We start from the raw sequence: 23,968 nt of genomic DNA on the forward strand, positions 1-23,968 counted from the left end.
ATAATTAAGTCATCAGGTCTAGGGTTATAAAGAAGGCGGAGTCCACAAAACTGAAGGCTCTGTTTGTTCTGTGTGGGACCAAAAACCAAGGCCACAACAGGAGCTGAGAACGGAAAAGGCCACTTCAGAATTTAAAATAAGTAGTTTAATAATTAAGTCATCAGGTCTAGGGTTTTAAAGAAGGCGCGGTCCACAAAACGAAGGCTCTGTTTGTTCTGTGTGGGACCAAAAACCAAGGCCACAACAGGAGCTGAGAACGGAAAAGGCCACTTCAGAATTTAAAATAAGTAGTTAGTTTAATAATTAAGTCATCAGGTCTAGGGTTTTAAAGAAGGCGCGGTCCACAAAACGAAGGCTCTGTTTGTTCTGTGTGGGACCAAAAACCAAGGCCACAACAGGAGCTGAGAACGGAAAAGGCCACTTCAGAATTTAAAATAAGTAGTTTAATAATTAAGTCATCAGGTCTAGGGTTTTAAAGAAGGCGCGGTCCACAAAACGAAGGCTCTGTTTGTTCTGTGTGGGACCAAAAACCAAGGCCACAACAGGAGCTGAGAACGGAAAAGGCCACTTCAGAATTTAAAATAAGTAGTTAGTTTAATAATTAAGTCATCAGGTCTAGGGTTTTAAAGAAGGCGCGGTCCACAAAACGAAGGCTCTGTTTGTTCTGTGTGGGACCAAAAACCAAGGCCACAACAGGAGCTGAGAACGGAAAAGGCCACTTCAGAATTTAAAATAAGTAGTTAGTTTAATAATTAAGTCATCAGGTCTAGGGTTTTAAAGAAGGCGCGGTCCACAAAACGAAGGCTCTGTTTGTTCTGTGTGGGACCAAAAACCAAGGCCACAACAGGAGCTGAGAACGGAAAAGGCCACTTCAGAATTTAAAATAAGTAGTTTAATAATTAAGTCATCAGGTCTAGGGTTTTAAAGAAGGCGCGGTCCACAAAACGAAGGCTCTGTTTGTTCTGTGTGGGACCAAAAACCAAGGCCACAACAGGAGCTGAGAACGGAAAAGGCCACTTCAGAATTTAAAATAAGTAGTTAGTTTAATAATTAAGTCATCAGGTCTAGGGTTTTAAAGAAGGCGCGGTCCACAAAACGAAGGCTCTGTTTGTTCTGTGTGGGACCAAAAACCAAGGCCACAACAGGAGCTGAGAACGGAAAAGGCCACTTCAGAATTTAAAATAAGTAGTTAGTTTAATAATTAAGTCATCAGGTCTAGGGTTTTAAAGAAGGCGCGGTCCACAAAACGAAGGCTCTGTTTGTTCTGTGTGGGACCAAAAACCAAGGCCACAACAGGAGCTGAGAACGGAAAAGGCCACTTCAGAATTTAAAATAAGTAGTTTAATAATTAAGTCATCAGGTCTAGGGTTTTAAAGAAGGCGCGGTCCACAAAACGAAGGCTCTGTTTGTTCTGTGTGGGACCAAAAACCAAGGCCACAACAGGAGCTGAGAACGGAAAAGGCCACTTCAGAATTTAAAATAAGTAGTTAGTTTAATAATTAAGTCATCAGGTCTAGGGTTTTAAAGAAGGCGCGGTCCACAAAACGAAGGCTCTGTTTGTTCTGTGTGGGACCAAAAACCAAGGCCACAACAGGAGCTGAGAACGGAAAAGGCCACTTCAGAATTTAAAATAAGTAGTTAGTTTAATAATTAAGTCATCAGGTCTAGGGTTTTAAAGAAGGCGCGGTCCACAAAACGAAGGCTCTGTTTGTTCTGTGTGGGACCAAAAACCAAGGCCACAACAGGAGCTGAGAACGGAAAAGGCCACTTCAGAATTTAAAATAAGTAGTTAGTTTAATAATTAAGTCATCAGGTCTAGGGTTTTAAAACGTTTAGAAGGTGGACGCGGCCAACACCAGGAGGCCATTTTTCCCGCCCCAAAGGCCAACGGAGCTGATTATGTTCTGAGAAAGAACGGGTAAAAAGGCCATTTAGGTTTAGACTGTAAATTAGGTAAGTTTAATTAAGTTTTAGTCATCAGGTCTAGGTTTTAAAACGTTAGAAGGTGGACGCGGCCCACTAAGGCCATTTTTCCCGCCCCAAGGCCAACGGAGCTGAGTATGAAAAAGAAGGCCATTTAGGTTTAGAATTTAAAATAGGTAGTTTAATTAAGTTTTAGTCATCAGGTCTAGGTTTTAAAACGTTAGAAGGTGGACGCGGCCCACTAAGGTCATTTTTCCCGCCCCAAGGCCAACGGAGCTGAGTATGAAAAAAGGCCATTTAGGTTTAGAATTTAAAATAGGTAGTTTAATTAAGCCATCAGGTCTAGGTTTTAATTTAGCGGGATTATAAGACGACGGCGGAGATGTATTTGTGCGGGCAACAGAGGGGGTTTGCTTTCGCATATAGCTAGCTTTAGAATTTAAAATAGGTGCTCCCATGGGGTCGCCTTCACGCGGCGGGAGTGTTTCCACAGAGCACCCCTTTACTTCACTTCTTTTGTCTTATTTCAGCCTTACCAGTCCTTTCACCTATAGCGTAAAGAGACGGAATGAGAGAGAGAGACGGAATGGGAGAGAGAGACGGAATGAGAGAGAGAGAGAGAGAGAGAGAGTCCAGGCCGAGAGTGAGTCTGGAACACATAACAAAGAAAAAGAGAGTACCAAAAAAAGAGAAACTTTTCGAACCTCTACGACAGTAACGAGTTGTATAGTGAGATTGCATCATGTAACAGCCAAGTGGTCAGTAGGTAAAGCTATTTAGGTTCCAAGGGTTCAAGTCAGTGATAATGTAAGCAGAAACGAGACATTAATACCAAAGTGTATCTAACGGTCAATGATTGTCTTAGAAGACCCGTCAAAGTTTGTTTAAGATAAGGAGTTAAGAGGAACGAACTGGTTTATTATGAGCGTAAGTTGGCACATGTTTGACTATTAGCAAGTTCGCAGTTGTCTATGGTAAAATTAGAACAAAATGGAAATAATCACCGGATGTTGAATAGCCAAGTAGAAAAGACGGGTTAGAAAACCGAAAGTCACAGGACGGAAGAATAGGCCTATAATAAGGAAAGACGGAGAAAGATATATAAAGGATGATTAAATTGATCGCTCTGTCTGCCCTGATTACCTGAAGAAGTATAAGACGTCAGTCCAACCTGTGCCTAAATTAGCTACGGTGTATGACGACAATGTGAATATATTTTGTTGTGATTATTCTCAAAGTAACTTCTTAAATTGTTTTCCGAATTGTGTGTGGTATATGAAGCTCCTTTCTCCTCTAAAGGTTTTGTGGAATGTTATTTTCTCTCTAGTCTAAACCTGTGTGATGTCGGTACTGTCAGTTATGTGTGTGTACTTTCGGTTCGCGTGTGTTCGTTGTATACGCCCACCGTGGTGGATCGCCAAGACTGGCACACTCAGTCCTATAGCAACCCACGCGACAACTAAACATACCACACCACAACGACATCACCACTCCTACCAACTCGTGCACCATACATTCACACACTAACTCAACCGCACAGCGGAACAGCCATGACAATCAACAATACGCACCACAATACGCGAAACGTATCAGCACCCCCCAAAAAAATAAAAAAATAAAAATCCACCCCGTGCGATACATACATTAACACACACAGACACACGCAACGGTGGCGCGGCAATATGTGTCTATTTTGTGCACTATGTTTTATGTTCGTTTAAAACAATAAAAAAACCTTTGTCATATCAATTACTATTTGAGTTATATCACTGTACGGATGTGATGTGTGAGGCGAGTGTGTGGCACTGAGAGTTTGCTTTTATCTTGTGTTTTCTTATCGTCTTGTAAAATGTCGTGTGACTATATCATTTATAAATCCAAGCATCCCCAAAACATTCAACCACAATAATAATGCTTGTAATACATCAACACATTAAAACAATAAAATAAAAAGAAAGTTACTCTCATCCAGAGAGAGAGAGAGACACACACACACACACTTACACACACACTTACACACACACTTACACACACACTTACACACACAGCTTTTTTAAATATTTATTTCGAAGATGTACTTTTTTACCCGAAATTCACGCCCATATTTTTTTACGACACACACAACTCAAACCTTACAATTCTAAAAAAACAACAACAACAACAACAACAACAACAACAACAACAACAACAACTATATTCATTTCTCTTTCTTCTCTCTGGTTGGGGGAGCACTCTCACCGGCGGCCTGCTTTCTTCTTTTCTTAGAAATGAGGATAACAAACTTTCACACAATCAAAAGTGTTCGCATAAAAAAAAGGTTCACATCACAAAACATCCATGATATTGAGGTAATACAGCGGGAGTCACTTAGTGACCAGGGTTGTTGTTTTTGCGGAAGTTTGTGTGTCTACCGTCCAATAGCTGTTTTTTCTGACTTTGTTGGTTTTTTCCCTCTCTTGATTTGTTTTTTTAAGGACCCGTCAGATTTGACTGTAACAAAGATGAGACATTAATTTTATTTAAAGACTCTGTTATAGCCCAAGTAGAAAACTCTTTGCTCTATGCTCCTGTTATATTTTCAGTATCCCTACACTGCCTGAGATCGAATTTGGCCATGTGGAAACCCCCACACGGCTTCCTCCATGTAGACTACAATGATGTTTTAAGCGGGGAAAGGTCCTTTCGAACTAAGACATGACGGGGTTTATAGCGTGACTTTTTATGTCTAGAAGAAAATCTTCTACCAAAAATACGTTTTTAAAATTTGAGTCCTTAGCGGACTATGAACAGCAACACAAACAGATTCTCCATTCTTTCTCTACCCCGAATGATCCAAGGGAAGTAACCTCCTCCTCCTCGGGCTGTTACATTGTCTTCGATGTATAAGTAGTGGTCAAGCTGTTACATTGTCTTAGATGTATAAGTAGTGGTCAAACTGTTACATTGTCTTAGATGTATAAGTAGTGGTCAAACTGTTACATTGTCTTAGATGTATAAGTAGTGGTCAAGCTGTTACATTGTCTTAGATGTATAAGTAGTGGTCAAGCTGTTACATTGTCTTAGATGTATAAGTAGTGGTCAAGCTGTTACATTGTCTTAGATGTATAAGTAGTGGTCAAGCTCTTACATTGTCTTAGATGTATAAGTAGTGGTCAAGGGGGGGCAACCACAGACACGTTCTCATAACGGTGATTATGAACAGCAACACAAACAGATTCTCCATTCTTTCTCTACCCCGAGTGATCCAAGGGAAGTAACCTCCTCCTCGGGCTGTTACATTGTCTTAGATGTATAAGTACTGGTCAAGGGGGGGCAACCACAGACACGTTCTCATAACGGTGATGCTGTATCAACAGTCCTCTCTCTGCATGTGTGTGTATGTGTGTGTGAGTGTGTGAGTGTGTGTGTGTTATAAAAAAACCCGTTAATTATCAATTCCCCGTACAGTCAGCTAGCTAACTTAGAACGACTCAAAATGCGATTAATGGGAAGTAATTCATCATAAATGGTTATGTAGAAATGTTTAGTTATTACTTCCCTTAACGTTACTATGTATACGTGTCCGGGCCGTGTGTACAGTGAGTGTGTGTGTGTATGTGTGTGTGTTTGTTCGTGTGTGTGTATGTGTGTGTGTTTGTTCGTGTGTGTGTGTGTTGTGTGTGTGTGTGTGTGTGTGTATCAAATATTGATCTTAGAAATGGTACATCGAAGATCATACATAACAAACACGTCATGTGCTACGCATGTGCTCACGCACGCAAACACACACATACACACACACACACGCATACAAACACACTTACACACAAATACATACAAGTCTTGTTATTGGTTTTTTTCTTTTATTTATTGACACGCCATTAAAATGCACAACAAATACACATCTATAGATAGCTCAGGTGGTAGAGCACTGGACTTGTGATCGAAAGGTTCGACACTCAACCTTTCAACCACTTCATAATATCGCTTCATAGGGTTTGTTGAAGTCATACTGCACAGATGACGGAAGAACGAGGCGGTGACGACGAAGACTGAAGGTACCGGAGCGCACACTGGCTTTAAATATACGGTCTTGTAAATCTGGCACGCACTTCATTCACGATTCGACGCACACAAGCCCCATTCTATCCTTGGCGGATGATGACTTTATTCAGTTATTCTGCAGAAAAAACAAAATGCTGGAGAAAAACTGTCTTTTCTGCAGCATTTCTGGATAATCTTCACCACCAACCCTTGACTTGAAGTAAAGTCGATTATAATTGGCCGTTTTTAGCCGGGCGGTCGAGGCTTTCTCCTCCTCGTTTGAGTTAGCAGAATTTTGCTGCGTGGGTGATTCTTTATTTGGTGTTTTAACGTCGTTTTCAACCACGAAGGTTATATCACGACGAGGGAAAGGGGGGGAGATGGGATAGAGCCACTTGTTAAGTGTTTCTTGTTCACAAAAGCACTAATCAAAAAATTGCTCCAGGGGCTTGCAACGTAGTACAATATATGACCTCACTGGGAGAATGTAAGTTTCCAGTACAAAGGACTAAACATTTCTTACATACTCGGCTTGACTAAAATCTTTACAAACATTGACTATATTCTATACAAGAACCACTAAACAAGGGTAAAAGGAGAAACATAATCCGTTAGTCGCCTCTTACGACATGCGGGGGGCAGAGAAATAAGGATGTGGAAAAGAAGACTTTTGGTAAATGAAATAAAGGTGATGGATCCAGTCAGATAGAAATAAGACAACAAGAAAAGAATTGGAAATCTGCAGGGAATAGTAGGGAGAGTTTTCTTGGAAGGAAATATAGGTGAAAGGACTGGTAAGGCAGAAATAAGACAAAAGAAGAGAAGTAAAGGGGTGGGGTAGCTCTGTGGAAACACTCCCGCCGCGTGAAGGCGACCCCATGGGAGCATGCGTGGGTGATTGATCGTTTGTAAAAGCAGGGACGCTTCGAATGTGGCTTGCCGTATTATTGGCGAGAAATCCCTCTAGGAATCCTATCGCTTTACTGGCTAAAGCTTGACATCTCTCTTCTTCGGTTTCGTTTTGCTTTAAGGGTGGTAAACGATGAAACATCGTCCCGCTCTCATATTGTATGACATTGCGCAGTTCCATCGCGTTTTGTATACTAGCGGTAGAAACAATTGCGGGATACACAATATGGCTGGTGTCTTTCAACACTCTGGTGGCTGTGACAGTTTTTGATAAACTCGTGTTGTGTCTTTCTATAAATACTCTGCGAATCGCACTGTTGAAAATCTTCCATAATTGACATTGTAAGCAATTCATTTTCCTTCGTCATCTGTAAACCAGAACCTGACAGAAGTCACAACACTTCGGTAGTGCGAACATTTTCCGAGTGACTACCGAGTGATTAAAAAAGTACAAACCCGTTTTTGGAGAAGTCCCGTTTTTCTGATAACAGGTTTTCTGAGAGATCACACTCTACGGGAATCAGACTGTTTAGAGCAAACAAGTTGACGCTTTTTTGCTTCAAGCTGACACACGCCCGCTTCTTCTTTGTTGTTGTTGTTGTCGTTGTTGTTGTTGTTGTTGTTGTTGTTGTTGTTGTTGTTGTAGCATGAATGAGAGTCTAAGTGAGGCAAGAGCAACCTGACAAAGTTCCACGCTGACAAAAAGGACACTAGATACACATCCTTCCCTTCACACACACATACACAATTTTGATATATAGTTTTAATTAAACAATAACCAATACTAAGTCAGGCAATGAGGTAGATTTCTCCCGCCGGGCGAATTCTTCCTCATCACCCAAACCACCTCGAAAAGTAACGGCCGATTTTACCTCTACAGATTTCAAAACCCATCCAAAAGCGCCCTTTAGGTCGTCTTCATACACCTGGTACCGTTCTCCAACAAATATATTGACGCCCCCTGGGACATCTGGCGTTAGAGATGCCTTGGTTATCTTTGGGGATAGATCCATCACTTCCCGCACGGCCACGAGTGCCAGTTCGGGTGGTACGCACACGAAGGTTTTCCTTTTGCCTCCCGGCCGTATATCAAACCGTTTTCTGGGCCCGGACGTAGCCACTCCAGGAGATACCCCAGCAAAACGCGCCAGCTCCATGTTTTTTGATTGCACACGATCCATAATAATTGTAGCAGTTCTATTTATGAAGAGGCTATCGTCTAAGTGACAAAATGAAGGTCTTACCTTGGCTAATATAGGGGGCTCGATATCACGTGACTACAACAGACCCCGGGCTGATTCTACAGACCTTGGACTGATACTACAGACTCCGCTCAAATACTACAGACTCCGCTCTAGTACTCCTCTGCTGCTAATAGTACTCCCGCTTGCTACGGTCTGCCGCGACCCCACGGTTAATCGCTGGGATGCAGTTCCCTGTCAGGTTTGTAAAGCTAATGGTATGGAATCTTTTTCAACCTTCTCGGTCAGGTTTAACTCAACCGTGACTTTGCCCGAAGTAGCCACAGAGATTGCCGTTGTGATGATGAGGTAGATTTCTTCCGCCGGAGGAATTATTCCCCATCCACCCAAACCACCTCTAAAAAGCAACGGCCGCGAAGTTTATCTCACTAGTGCAGACCTCGGGGGCTGATACTACATACCTTTTGGACCTGATAACAGGTTTTCCTCCTGAGAGATCACACTCTATACGGGAATCAGACTGTTTAGAGCAAAACAAGTTGACGCTTTTTACTTCAAGCTGACACACGCACGCTTCTTCTTTGTTGTTGCTGTTGTTGTTGTAGCATGAATGAGAGTCTAAGTGAAGCAAGAGCAACCTGACAAAGTTCCACGCTGACAAAAAGGACACTAGATACACATCCATACCGTCACACACACACACACACACACACACATAACTTTGCCCGAAATAGCCACAGAAGTTGCCGTTGAATGATGAGGTAGATTTCTCCCGCCGGGTGAATTCTTCCTCATCCACCCAAACCACCTCTAACGGCCGCGAAGTTTATCTCACTAGTGCAGACCTCGGGGGCTGATACTACATACCTTTTGGACCTGATAACAGGTTTTCCTCCTGAGAGATCACACTCTATACGGGAATCAGACTGTTTAGAGCAAAACAAGTTGACGCTTTTTACTTCAAGCTGACACACGCACGCTTCTTCTTTGTTGTTGCTGTTGTTGTTGTAGCATGAATGAGAGTCTAAGTGAAGCAAGAGCAACCTGACAAAGTTCCACGCTGACAAAAAGGACACTAGATACACATCCATACCGTCACACACACACACACACACACACACATAACTTTGCCCGAAATAGCCACAGAGGTTGCCGTTGAATGATGAGGTAGATTTCTCCCGCCGGGTGAATTCTTCCTCACCCACCCAAACCACCTCTAACGGCCGCGAAGCTTATCTCACTAGTGCAGACCTCGGGGGCTGATACTACATACTTTTTGGACCAATCGTTGCACGGGATCTGCTGTAGTCCGTGATAGCGAGCCCTATAGTCGTTCGTGCCGTCCTACGCAATTAACTCATTCATGCGTCCTCTTTTCCTCAGTTCTCGCTATCAATTCGTTTTCGTTTACGCGGAGGACATGACGTGTCATCATCATCATCAACAGCAGCAGAATTATTGACACGTTTTTTTTTCAAGTATTTCAATCAGATCTACTACAGTAAATATTTGAAAACCCTGAAGCAATACGAACAACTCATCCATGAAAATCTCACCATACTCTTCCGCTTCTCGATTGCTTGGATACAACAGAGGTTGAAAATCGATCAATCGTTCCACTCCACGATTGGTATGGAATCTTTTTCAACCTTCTCGATCAGGTTTAACTCAACCGTGACTTTGCCCGAAGTAGCCACAGAGATTGCCGTTGTGATGATGAGGTAGATTTCTTCCGCCGGAGGAATTCTTCCCCATCCACCCAAACCACCTCTAAAAAGCAACGGCCGAGTTTATCTCACTGGTGCAGACTTCGCTCTAATACTACAGACTTCGCTCTAATACTACAGACTCCGCTCTAATACTCCTCTGCTGCTAATAGTACTCCCGCTTGCTACGGTCTGCCGCGACCCCACGGTTAATCGCTAGGGATACAGCTCCCTGTCAGATTTGTAAAGCTAATGGTATGGAATCTTTTTCAACCTTCTCGGTCAGGTTTAACTCAACCGTGACTTTGCCCGAAGTAGCCACAGAGATTGCCGTTGTGATGATGAGGTAGATTTCTTCCGCCGGAGGAATTATTCCCCATCCACCCAAACCACCTCTAAAAAGCAACGGCCGAGTTTATCTCACTGGTGCAGACCTCGGACTGATACTACAGACTTCGCTCTAATACTACAGACTCCGCTCTAATACTCCTCTGCTGCTAATAGTACTCCCGCTTGCTACGGTCTGCCGCGACCCCACGGTTAATCGCCGGGATGCAGTTCCCTGTCAGGTTTGTAAAGCTAATGGTATGGAATCTTTTTCAACCTTCTCGGTCAGGTTTAACTCAACCGTGACTTTGCCCGAAGTAGCCACAGAGATTGCCGTTGTGATGATGAGGTAGATTTCTTCCGCCGGAGGAATTATTCCCCATCCACCCAAACCACCTCTAAAAAGCAACGGCCGAGTTTATCTCACTGGTGCAGACTTCGCTCTAATACTACAGACTTCGCTCTAATACTACAGACTCCGCTCTAATACTCCTCTGCTGCTAATAGTACTCCCGCTTGCTACGGTCTGCCGCGACCCCACGGTTAATCGCCGGGATGCAGTTCCCTGTCAGGTTTGTAAAGCTAATGGTATGGAATCTTTTTCAACCTTCTCGGTCAGGTTTAACTCAACCGTGACTTTGCCCGAAGTAGCCACAGAGATTGCCGTTGTGATGATGAGGTAGATTTCTTCCGCCGGAGGAATTCTTCCCCATCCACCCAAACCACCTCTAAAAAGCAACGGCCGCGAAGCTTATCTCACTAGTTGCAGACCTCGGGCTGATACTACATACCTTTTGGACCAATCGTTACACAGGATCTGCTGTAGTCCGTGATAGCGAGCCCTATAGTCGTTCGTGCCGTCCTACGCAATTAACTCATTCATGCTTTCTCTTTTCCTCAGTTCTCGCTATCAATTCGTTGTCTTTTACGCGGAGGACATGACGTGTCATCATCATCAACAACAACAGAATTATTGACACGTTTTTCAAGTATTTCAATCAGATCTACTTCAGTAAATATTTGAAAACTCTGAAGCAATACGAACAACTCATCCATGAAAATCTCACCATACTCTTCCGCTTCCCGATTGTTCGGATACAACAGAGGTTGAAAATCGATCAATCGTTCCACTCCACGATTGGTATGGAATCTTTTTCCTTCTCGGTCAGGTTTAACTCAACCGTGACTTTTTGCCCGAAGTAGTAGCCACAGAGATTGCGTTGGATGATGAGGTAGGATTTTCTCGTCTGCCGAACGAATTCTTCCTCACCACCTAAACCACCTGTAAAAAGTAACGGCCGCGAAGTTTATCTCACTAGTTGCAGACCTCGGGCTGATACTACATACTTTTGAACCAATCGTTGCACGGGATCTGTTGTAGTCCGTGATAGCGAGCCCTAGATTTTAAACGACAACGCGGGTTCCATGTCTTCCCTCGAGGTGTGTGTCCACGCAAGCAAAAATGCATACGAACAGGATAGATATATATACTTCAATCAGAGCTACTATAGCTGGGTGCCCATGCTGGTGAGACAAAAAAACCAACAACAACAAAATTATGCCTTTACTTCTTGGGTATCAACCTCATCATAGCCATAGTCTTGCCACAAACTGTCGCGGTTACTGCGGATGAATGAACAGAATTTAGACTCGCGCCAGTGCTCAAAGAAGGGGTCATCGTGATGTCGCCACTGGGTCAACACAATGTTACAATACTGGCATTTGACTCTGTGTTTTTTTTTATTGGTAAAGTCCACAGATAGAAGAGACAAACCAGCTTCCGCCATTTTCTCTGGGGTTAATGTTGGATAATCTCTTTTCCACACCGTAGAAGAATCGAACGAATCAAATCTTCGCGACGCCGCTTCCAGAGATTTCATTTCGGAAGAAGCGGCGGGCATGACGTTCTTCTTCGGTGCGTTTTGGAGTATGCTTTTCACGATGAAGGCGCATTTAACATTATTGTCAATTGTGTTTTGGTCGAGTTGATCTCCCAATACACAGTGTAGAGGATCTTTTTTGTATTGCTCGTACAACAAGAAATTCACAATTCTGTGTTTCAGTTGTAGTATCGGGGAATCAGCTGTCCCCTTGTTTGCCAGCCTTTTATTTCGAATCTGGCCAAGCAAAAAATCCTCGTCATAGGCAAAAAGCTGCTCTGTCATTTTCAAACCCAAATTGCTCGTATCCAAAATCCATTGAACGAGCTCATCGTGAATGTCTACCAGATTGTACCCTAACACTTCTTCCGTGAGAACGAGAAAAGCACAGAGCAAATCTTCTTCTCCTTCCTTAGGAACTGATTTGGTGTCGATACGGGGAGTCCTCTGAAAGTGTAAGATCCAAGTCGAAAGAACTTCCAAAACGATGCGATCATCAATCCGAGGTAATACCATCCGTTCGTGACCTCGAAGTTGTTCTCCAACTTGACTGTGAGAAGATAAGTATTTTAGATCCCGGAAAGAAATAAATCTCGCCTCCCTCTCTCTGTCGAAAAACAACAAAGATGTCAGTTGACTGTTCAGATAATCTACTTTCTTTCTCTCAGCGTCTTGTAAGTTGGGTTTTTTGACCATGTCAAGCATATACTTACAATATTCTACTGTTTGTTGGGCGCTCTGGTTTTGAAGTATTCTCATCAGGATGACGGGAACCGGTGGAGTAGTATACTGGCCGGTTAAAATATTGTACGCATCCACAAAAGAGAAATACCATACGCATGCTTTACAACTTCGCGCACACTCGCCTTTGTGCGGACAAAAGTCATGAATTGCGCTGGCAAGGTCTGGTGACTCATGTTCCCCACAACATTGTGCTAACATATACAAGCTCGATTTGATCAAGGAAATGATCCTTTTTAGATCGCAGAGTTCCTGTGAATTTGATGTGGCACAGTCGTGAGTTTGACAAAATGTGTTTCTCATAGCGTCATAAATGATAACCGCTGTAGATGATGGGCAGTCCTTATTCGCGGATTCGCCTCTGTGGTGTCTGAAAGCTTCCGTCAGGTGTTGCGGGAAAGTCGAGCATTTTAAGTTGAATAGTGACACCATTAGTTTTGAAGCCAGGGGTGTTAATAGGTCGATCGCGATCTGTTTGTTTGGTTCCACCTTTTCAATCCACCACGAACGACACAAGTTGTCAGACGGTGGGTTTTTCCACATCAAAAAAGGTTCGACACCCAACCTTTCAATCACATCATAATATCGATGCATAGGCTTCGTTGAAGTCATACTGTACAGATGACGGAAGAACGAGGCGTTTGGCGACGAAGGGTGGCGTTCAACTGAATAAGGTCCTACTACAAGCGAGACTGACACGGACCGCTGGCACACTGGCTTTAAATACGCGGTCTTGTAAATCTGGCACGCACTTCACTGATTCACGATTCGATGCACACAACCCCGATTCGGAGCACGGTGTGAATTTCTGTACCTGTAGCCGGCTTTCGAACGACGCGCCACACCCCTCAAGCTGATGTATTCTGTAGTAGTCTTATGATCTCTTGAGTTGTTGTTTACTTTCCAAACTGCTTTTCTCAAATTCGCGTTAGACTACAGGCAAACTTCCCATTTACGTCCGTGTCTCGCTTGTAGTAGGACGCTGGTCATCAGTATGGTAGCGGATGGGTAAGTCTTCTTCACTTGGTCAATGAGACGTTGCCACTGCTCTTCGAGAATCACTCTGTTCGAACACCCCTTTGTAGAAAAACTGACAACCACAAGCTCCACTTCGGGATCCGTCTTCTTCCTAAAAAGACTGCCGCACAAACTTTTGATTTTGGATTTTAATATCACATGCACATTTTCTGCCAGTGCTTGCCACATTTCAAATAGCCTTCCACCGACCATAGTCTCGTCGCCCAAAAAGATACATATGTCCGGTAGACGCCGTGATGTCACAGTCCTAATGGGCTTGCCGACAACTCCAAGTCGGTCTTTGTCTGGCCCGTCCTCGTGACAAGACGTCAAAACAGAAATATTATTCTCGGCAGCCATCATCATCGTCACCTGAGTTGAAGTAACGATAGTTTCACTCGGTAGAAGGGGAGCGGCGAGCAGCTCACCTATCGTCACCGAGGGAGAGAAATATATATATAAAGAGGATACACAAGTTCAGGCGGCTTTTATACTCTTGAGCTACCACCATGGAGACGGAAATTGGGTCGATAGTTAGAAAACTCTCAGAATGCGCTCTCGGTTCGCCCTGTTACTTTCTACCGCATACAGACCAAAAGGGTATGTTTGTGGTCGCAAATCCTTACGGTCTTCGAAAAAGAATATTACAGCAAGCAGAACAAGACGTTACAGTAAACACTAATAAACACGTCTACACGCCGATCTCTACAGACGAAATCATTCGTGGAGAATCGTCACCATTCTATATGTACGACGACGAGAGAGAGCGAAACACACACCACAGAAAAAAAGGGGAGGAGGCAGAAGAGCACCAACATGCGACGCCGCCGCTCGAAGATAAAGGGCAGTTGAGAAATATCAAAACCCAGCTCGTTCACCATGGGTTCAGCAACACGTTCAACGTTTCATCCTACGATATCAGTCGACTATTTTCGCATTCTGCTCTTGGATTAGATTCAAACTACACATGGAAAGAACTGCACGCGTCTATTTGTAAAAAAAAGAAAGAAAGTATGTGAAACTATTCTGTCGGCTGCTTTTTTAAGCGGATACAAACACCTTGACTTCACTTGGTATACACATACCCTTGCGACTCCAAGAACGAATGTTTTGGAAAGTACATCCACTCATCCTATGACGAGGAGGAGGCTAGCAACATCTGTTACTGCCTTTTACCATCCAGCTTTTATAGGATAGATTACATTACAAAATCACCGGCGCATCTTGAGATGTGGATACACTGTTGTTCGTTTAAAGTAGCCGGTTATATGACCAAAAGAGAGTCGCCAGTTCATGATTTCTTGTTGGACAAAAGAAATGCTACGTTTCATTTTAATGTAAAACTAACTTTTGAGTATATGCTGTGTCACTTGGCAAAACGATCGACGGTGTCTGGTACGAATCTGTTTACACTGCCCGTTTTTCCCAAAAGACGTTCCGGTGTCAGGTGATGGTAAGTAATTTGGAGGGACCCTTTATCCCTCGGGAAAATCTACGAGTAGATATGCCTGCTTCCTTCGTTCAGAAATGCACGCGATTTAAGCTTCTCGATCATGACTTGACAATACTCTTTACTGACCCGATTGTTCGCGAGACTATTATTCCCTATCGCACTGTCAATTGTTCTATTAATTCTATCGATCGTTTCCGAGCTAAGGTGTTCCTGATTGATAATTAACCACTGTTTAGTCTTTTCCACGAGGGTACCTTTAAGTTTCTCCGTGATGGCCAGGAGACTTATATATACGTGCCCACAGTTTCCAGCTTATCGTTAATATGATCAAACACGTCAAACGTTGAAATATAGTCAGCACGCTCTTCTGCGTTACTCACGTTCATTTCAGATTCATTATCGTAAACGTGGTGCAAGGTTTGTTGGAATAGACTTTCAATTTTTTCCCTGGCAGTCCGCTCGCTCATCAGAAGAGGAAATGAATCCGTTTTATTCTTTGGTGGAAACAATGCGACGCGATCGGTCACTTATCAGTCATCTCAAACAGAAAATCATTCTGCACAATGCGAGACACACATCATACAAAGAACAAAGAATCAAATTGTTGCGCTCCACAATGCGCTTCTGACCGGTTTACAATCAGTTTAAATTTTAAGTAAGAGGCTGCTCAAAGTGTGTGTGTGACTCCGACTCGATCATTCGAACATCAAGTTTTGTTCTCAACAGTTTAAAAGAACCGGATCCGCATTATTCGGCACTTTCTCTTTTGGGGCCGGATGAGTGTGAACTGTGTAACCTATGCTGCATCAAGAAACTTCGAATAGAATTCATACAGTTTGAAAAAGCATTAAGCAAGCACATACTTTCGCCGCTGTACGGAAAGAGAATAAACGCCCTATTTGCAGTTCTTCAAAACTATCGCGTCAACTCAGAGTTTTCGTGGATGTTTAGACAAATTGACCCAAGTATTTTCATGCGTCATTTTTTAGAAGATTCTTTATGCGCATATAACTTAACTTTGATCCGAAATCGGGCATCCGAATCGGTATACATTCCCTGCCTGACGGGCTTCGCAGCGGCAGCCTTGCAATACCATTTGGCGGTGTCAACACTACCAGAAAAAGTCCGTGCGTGCGTTTCTCGAAATCAAAAACTCACAAACAAGATATGAAAGAAAAACTTCAAACAAGAATGAAAGGGAAAAACCCACAACATTTGAAACACATTTGAAATTAAAGAAATGAAAAAGGAGAAATCAAGAGGATCCCTTTTTCCCCGTCACTTTTATTTGTGGCGATGTCTTGCGACAGGATATAAACGTATACTTGGAGGGGGTAACTTCTCACCCAATACAACCATCAGTCATCTCAAACAAATGTTTGAAAAAGAAGAAGAAGAAGAAGACGAAGAGCAACTCTACACTCAAGAAATTTACAACAACTTTATTTCTAGACTCGAAAACCACAAACGAAAAACAAGAAGGAAAGTGGGAAAAACCCACAACGTTTGAAACTAAATTAAAGAAGTGAAAAAGAAAACCAAGAGGATTCCTTTTCACCGTCATTTCTTTGGTGTTGATGTCTTGCGACAGGATATTAATGTATATACTTGGAGGGGGTAACTTCTCACCCAATACAACCATCAGTCATCTCAAACAAAAGTTTGAAAATGGAGAAGAAGAAAAAAGATGAAGAAGAGCAACTCTACACTCAAGAAAATATGAGTGTTTGTTTTAGACTCGAAACGAAAAAACGAGAATGAAAGGGGGGAAAAACCCACAACGTTTGAAACAAAATTAAAGAAGTGAAAAGCAACTCTACACTCAAGAAATTATGATGTGCAACTTTGTTTTAGACTCCAAACGAAAAACGAGAATGAAAGGGGGGAAAAACCCACAACGTTTGAAACAAAATTAAAGAAGTGAAAAAGGAGAAACCAAGAGGACCCTTTTCCCGTCATTTTTTGTGTCGATGTCTTGTGTCAGAGCAACTCTACACTCAAGAAATTTACAACAACTTTTGATTTAGACTCGAAACGAAAAACGAGAATGAAAGGGGGAAAAACCCACAACGTTTGGAACAAAATTCAAGAAGTTGAAAAGGAAAACCAAGAGGACCCTTTTCCCGTCATTTTTTGTGTTGATGTCTTGCGACAGGATATTAATGTATATACTTGGAGGGGGTAACTTCTCACCCAATACAACCATCAGTCATCTCAAACAAAAGTTTGAAAATGGAGAAGAAGAAAAAGATGAAGAAGAGCAACTCTACACCCAAGAAAATATGAGTGTTTGTTTTAGACTCCAAACCAAAAACGAGAATGAAAGGGGGGAAAAACCCACAACGTTTGAAACAAAATTAAAGAAGTGGAAAAGCAACTCTACACTCAAGAAATTATGATGTGCAACTTTGTTTTAGACTCCAAACGAAAAACGAGAATGAAAGGGGGGAAAAACCCACAACGTTTGAAACAAAATTAAAGAAGTGAAAAAGGAGAAACCAAGAGGACCCTTTTCCCGTCATTTTTTGTGTCGATGTCTTGTGTCAGAGCAACTCTACACTCAAGAAATGTACAACAACTTTTGTTTTAGACTCGAAACGAAAAACGAGAATGAAAGGGGGAAAAACCCACAACGTTTGGAACAAAATTCAAGAAGTTGAAAAGGAAAACCAAGAGGACCCTTTTCCCGTCATTTTTTGTGTTGATGTCTTGCGACAGGATATTAATGTATATACTTGGAGGGGGTAACTTCTCACCCAATACAACCATCAGTCATCTCAAACAAAAGTTTGAAACTGGAGAAGAAGAAAAAAGATGAAGAAGAGCAACTCTACACTCAAGAAAATCTGAGTGTTTGTTTTAGACTCCAAACCAAAAACTCGCAAACAAGAATGAAAGTGGGGAAAAACCCACAACGTTTGAAACAAAATTAAAGAAAACCAAGTCAGAGCAACTCTACACTCAAGAAAATCTGAGTGTTTGTTTTAGACTCCAAACCAAAAACTCGCAAACAAGAATGAAAGTGGGGAAAAACCCACAACGTTTGAAATTAAAGAAATGAAAAGGGAAAACCAAGAGGACCCTTTTCCCGTCATTATTTGTGTCGATGTCTTGTGTCAGAGCAACTCTACACTCAAGAAATTTACAACAACTTTTGTTTTAGAGTCCAAACTAAAAACGAGAATGAAAGGGGGGAAAACCCACAACGTTTGAAACAAAATTAAAGAAGTTGAAAAAGAAAACCAAGAGGACCCTTTACCCGTCATTATTTGTGTCGATGTCTTGTGTCAGAGCAACTCTACACTCAAGAAATTTACAACAACTTTTGTTTTAGAGTCCAAACTAAAAACGAGAATGAAAGGGGGAAAAACCCACAACGTTTGAAACAAAATTAAAGAAGTTGAAAAAGAAAACCAAGAGGACCCTTTACCCGTCATTATTTGTGTCGATGTCTTGTGTCAGAGCAACTCTACACTCAAGAAATTTACAACAACTTTTGTTTTAGAGTCCAAACTAAAAACGAGAATGAAAGGGGGAAAAACCCACAACGTTTGAAACAAAATTAAAGAAGTTGAAAAAGAAAACCAAGAGGACCCTTTACCCGTCATTATTTGTGTCGATGTCTTGTGTCAGAGCAACTCTACACTCAAGAAATTTACAACAACTTTTGTTTTAGAGTCCAAACTAAAAACGAGAATGAAAGGGGGAAAAACCCACAACGTTTGAAACAAAATTAAAGAAGTTGAAAAAGAAAACCAAGAGGACCCTTTACCCGTCATTATTTGTGTCGATGTCTTGTGTCAGAGCAACTCTACACTCAAGAAATTTACAACAACTTTTGTTTTAGAGTCCAAACTAAAAACGAGAATGAAAGGGGGAAAAACCCACAACGTTTGAAACTAAATTAAAGAAGTGAAAAAGAAAACCAAGAGGACCCTTTACCCGTCATTATTTGTGTCGATGTCTTGTGTCAGAGCAACTCTACACTCAAGAAATTTACAACAACTTTTGTTTTAGAGTCCAAACTAAAAACGAGAATGAAAGGGGGAAAAACCCACAACGTTTGAAACAAAATTAAAGAAGTTGAAAAAGAAAACCAAGAGGACCCTTTACCCGTCATTATTTGTGTCGATGTCTTGTGTCAGAGCAACTCTACACTCAAGAAATTTACAACAACTTTTGTTTTAGAGTCCAAACTAAAAACGAGAATGAAAGGGGGAAAAACCCACAACGTTTGAAACAAAATTAAAGAAGTTGAAAAAGAAAACCAAGAGGACCCTTTACCCGTCATTATTTGTGTCGATGTCTTGTGTCAGAGCAACTCTACACTCAAGAAATTTACAACAACTTTTGTTTTAGAGTCCAAACTAAAAACGAGAATAAAAGGGGGAAAAACCCACAACGTTTGAAACAAAATTAAAGAAGTTGAAAAAGGAGAAACCAAGAGGACCCTTTTCCCGTCATTTTTTGTGTTGATGTCTTGCGACAGGATATTAATGTATATACTTGGAGGGGGTAACTTCTCACCCAATACAACCATCAGTCATCTCAAACAAAAGTTTGAAACTGGAGAAGAAGAAAAAAGATGAAGAAGAGCAACTCTACACTCAAGAAAATCTGAGTGTTTGTTTTAGACTCCAAACCAAAAACTCGCAAACAAGAATGAAAGTGGGGAAAAACCCACAACGTTTGAAACAAAATTAAAGAAAACCAAGTCAGAGCAACTCTACACTCAAGAAAATCTGAGTGTTTGTTTTAGACTCCAAACCAAAAACTCGCAAACAAGAATGAAAGTGGGGAAAAACCCACAACGTTTGAAATTAAAGAAATGAAAAGGGAAAACCAAGAGGACCCTTTTCCCGTCATTATTTGTGTCGATGTCTTGTGTCAGAGCAACTCTACACTCAAGAAATTTACAACAACTTTTGTTTTAGAGTCCAAACTAAAAACGAGAATGAAAGGGGGAAAAACCCACAACGTTTGAAACAAAATTAAAGAAGTTGAAAAAGAAAACCAAGAGGACCCTTTACCCGTCATTATTTGTGTCGATGTCTTGTGTCAGAGCAACTCTACACTCAAGAAATTTACAACAACTTTTGTTTTAGAGTCCAAACTAAAAACGAGAATGAAAGGGGGAAAAACCCACAACGTTTGAAACAAAATTAAAGAAGTTGAAAAAGAAAACCAAGAGGACCCTTTACCCGTCATTATTTGTGTCGATGTCTTGTGTCAGAGCAACTCTACACTCAAGAAATTTACAACAACTTTTGTTTTAGAGTCCAAACTAAAAACGAGAATGAAAGGGGGAAAAACCCACAACGTTTGAAACAAAATTAAAGAAGTTGAAAAAGAAAACCAAGAGGACCCTTTACCCGTCATTATTTGTGTCGATGTCTTGTGTCAGAGCAACTCTACACTCAAGAAATTTACAACAACTTTTGTTTTAGAGTCCAAACTAAAAACGAGAATGAAAGGGGGAAAAACCCACAACGTTTGAAACAAAATTAAAGAAGTTGAAAAAGAAAACCAAGAGGACCCTTTACCCGTCATTATTTGTGTCGATGTCTTGTGTCAGAGCAACTCTACACTCAAGAAATTTACAACAACTTTTGTTTTAGAGTCCAAACTAAAAACGAGAATGAAAGGGGGAAAAACCCACAACGTTTGAAACAAAATTAAAGAAGTTGAAAAAGAAAACCAAGAGGACCCTTTACCCGTCATTATTTGTGTCGATGTCTTGTGTCAGAGCAACTCTACACTCAAGAAATTTACAACAACTTTTGTTTTAGAGTCCAAACTAAAAACGAGAATGAAAGGGGGAAAAACCCACAACGTTTGAAACAAAATTAAAGAAGTTGAAAAAGAAAACCAAGAGGACCCTTTACCCGTCATTATTTGTGTCGATGTCTTGTGTCAGAGCAACTCTACACTCAAGAAATTTACAACAACTTTTGTTTTAGAGTCCAAACTAAAAACGAGAATGAAAGGGGGAAAAACCCACAACGTTTGAAACAAAATTAAAGAAGTTGAAAAAGAAAACCAAGAGGACCCTTTACCCGTCATTATTTGTGTCGATGTCTTGTGTCAGAGCAACTCTACACTCAAGAAATTTACAACAACTTTTGTTTTAGAGTCCAAACTAAAAACGAGAATGAAAGGGGGAAAAACCCACAACGTTTGAAACAAAATTAAAGAAGTTGAAAAAGAAAACCAAGAGGACCCTTTACCCGTCATTATTTGTGTCGATGTCTTGTGTCAGAGCAACTCTACACTCAAGAAATTTACAACAACTTTTGTTTTAGAGTCCAAACTAAAAACGAGAATGAAAGGGGGAAAAACCCACAACGTTTGAAACAAAATTAAAGAAGTTGAAAAAGAAAACCAAGAGGACCCTTTACCCGTCATTATTTGTGTCGATGTCTTGTGTCAGAGCAACTCTACACTCAAGAAATTTACAACAACTTTTGTTTTAGAGTCCAAACTAAAAACGAGAATGAAAGGGGGAAAAACCCACAACGTTTGAAACAAAATTAAAGAAGTTGAAAAAGAAAACCAAGAGGACCCTTTTCCCGTCATTTTTTGTGTCGATGTCTTGTGTCAGAGCAACTCTACACTCAAGAAATTTACAACAACTTTTGATTTAGACTCGAAACGAAAAACGAGAATGAAAGGGGGAAAAACCCACAACGTTTGAAACAAAATTAAAGAAGTTGAAAAAGAAAACCAAGAGGACCCTTTTCCCGTCATTTTTTGTGTCGATGTCTTGCGTCAGGATATTAATGTATATACTTGGAGGGGGTAACTTCTCACCCAATACAACCATCAGTCATCTCAAACAAAAGTTTTAAAAAGAAGAAGTCACTTCAAATAATTTCAAAACAAAAAAGTCCTTTGGTGGTGTTGGTGACTTTTTAGCATGCTGCTAAGAAAAGGTGTTGTGCCACCACGATATTGTTAGACATGTATATATACATGATTCTGACCAAAAAGGAGAAGAACTTCTTTTTATTTAGTCAAACTCGCTTCGCAGAATTTCAAACGAAAAAAAAAAAGAAGTCATTTTTGGGTGGTGTTGGTGACGTTTTATAGCACAATGCTATAAACAGTAAAGTGCTCAAAAGGAACTTCTTTTTAACTCGCTTCACAGAATTTCAAAACAAAAAAGTCATTTTTGGGTGGTGTTGGTGACGTTTTATAGCACAATGCTATAAACAGTAAAGTGCTCAAAAGGAACTTCTTTTTAACTCGCTTCACAGAATTTCAAACGAAAAAGTCATTTTTGGGTGTTGTTGGTGACGTTTTTAGCACAATGCTATAAACAGTAAAGTGCTCAAAAGGGACTTCTTCTCTCTCTTTTTTGTGTGTCTGTTCAACCAGCCAATGAAAACGCCCGAGAGAAAGCCGACCAATCAAAACCAAGAACACAAAAAAGGCCAGAGCCAATCACAGGCCGTAAAAAAACCAACCAATCACAGGCCCTCATTCATCCTGCCAACCTCAACAACATCTATAAAAAGCAGATACCTTCGGGAGCGGGTGGGGTTGACTGGTAGACGTCAGACCGACAACATCTCCGGAGTTAAAAAAACCAAGTCCCAATATAACAAGACTAATACAACAACAACAAAGAGTGGAAAAAGACAAAACAACGAACAAAAGGCAAAAACAAGTATGAAACAACGATAAAACATGGGACTTTGTGTTGCAAACGGAGGAAATGGAGCCTCGATCTAGACAATCTGTGATTCGCAGTAAAAGGAATGAAAACGTAAAAGTTGTGAGATGAAAATATGACAAAACGTTTTCAGCTAAAAGTTGTCGGATCAAGAAAAGACAAGAAGGGTTTGAGTTCAACTAAAATATCGAAGGAAGTTGAGCCCTTACAATTATTTGGACAATCTGTGATCTGTGATTTGCAGTAAAAGGAATGGAAACGTAAAAGTTCTGAGATGAAAATATGACAAAACGTTTTCAGCTAAAAGTTGTCGGATGAAGAAAATGACATTGAGCCCTTACAATTATTTTCACAATCTGTGATCTGTGATTTGCAGTAAAAGGAATGGAAACGTAAAAGTTGTGAGATGAAAATATGACAAAACGTTTTCAGCTAAAAGTTGTCAGATGAAGAAAATGACATTGAGCCCTTGCAATTATTTTGACAATCTGTGATCTGTGATTCGCTGTAAAGGGAATGGAAACGTATAAGTTGACACAAAGATTTGGAGCTCAAATAAAATAACGAAGGAAGTTGAGCCCTTACAATTATTTTGACAATCTGTGATCTGTGATTCGCAGTAAAAGGAATGGAAACGTAAAAGTTGTGAGATGAAAATATGACAAAACGTTTTCAGCTAAAAGTTGTCGGATGAAGAAAATGACATTGAACCCTTACAATTATTTTGACAATCTGTGATCTGTGATTCGCTGTAAAGGGAATGGAAACGTAAAAGTTGTCGTCGGATGAAATATGACAAAAAGATTTGGAGCTCAAATAAAATAACGAAGGAACTTGAGCCATTACAATTATTTTGACAATCTGTGATCTGTGATTCGCAGTAAATAGAATGGAAACGTAAAAGTTGTTGTGAGATGAAAATATGACAAAACGTTTTCAGCTAAAAGTTGTGGGATGAAAATATGACAAAAGGTTTCCAGCTAAAAGTTGTCGGATGAAACAATGACAAAAAGGTTTTGAGCTAATAAGACAATCTGTGATTCGCAGTAAAAGGAATGGAAACGTAAAAGTTGTTGTGAGATGAAAATATGACAAAACGTTTTCAGCTAAAA

The 23,968-nt window shown here is 41.0% G+C and overlaps 1 long non-coding RNA gene across 1 annotated transcript in view; it reads left to right on the forward strand.

The window, feature by feature from the left end:
• Positions 1 to 1,748: 1,748 nt before the first annotated feature.
• Positions 1,749 to 23,968, forward strand: part of LOC138956729 (uncharacterized) — a 49,781-nt gene continuing 27,561 nt past the window's right edge. The window contains exon 1 of the long non-coding RNA XR_011452772.1: positions 1,749 to 2,150. This is a non-coding gene — a long non-coding RNA (uncharacterized lncRNA). The remainder of the gene's footprint in view (positions 2,151 to 23,968) is intronic.

The sequence above is a fragment of the Littorina saxatilis genome, unplaced genomic scaffold, assembly GCF_037325665.1.
Source record: "Littorina saxatilis isolate snail1 unplaced genomic scaffold, US_GU_Lsax_2.0 scaffold_621, whole genome shotgun sequence".
In the NCBI taxonomy this organism is placed as follows: Eukaryota; Metazoa; Mollusca; class Gastropoda; order Littorinimorpha; family Littorinidae; genus Littorina; species Littorina saxatilis.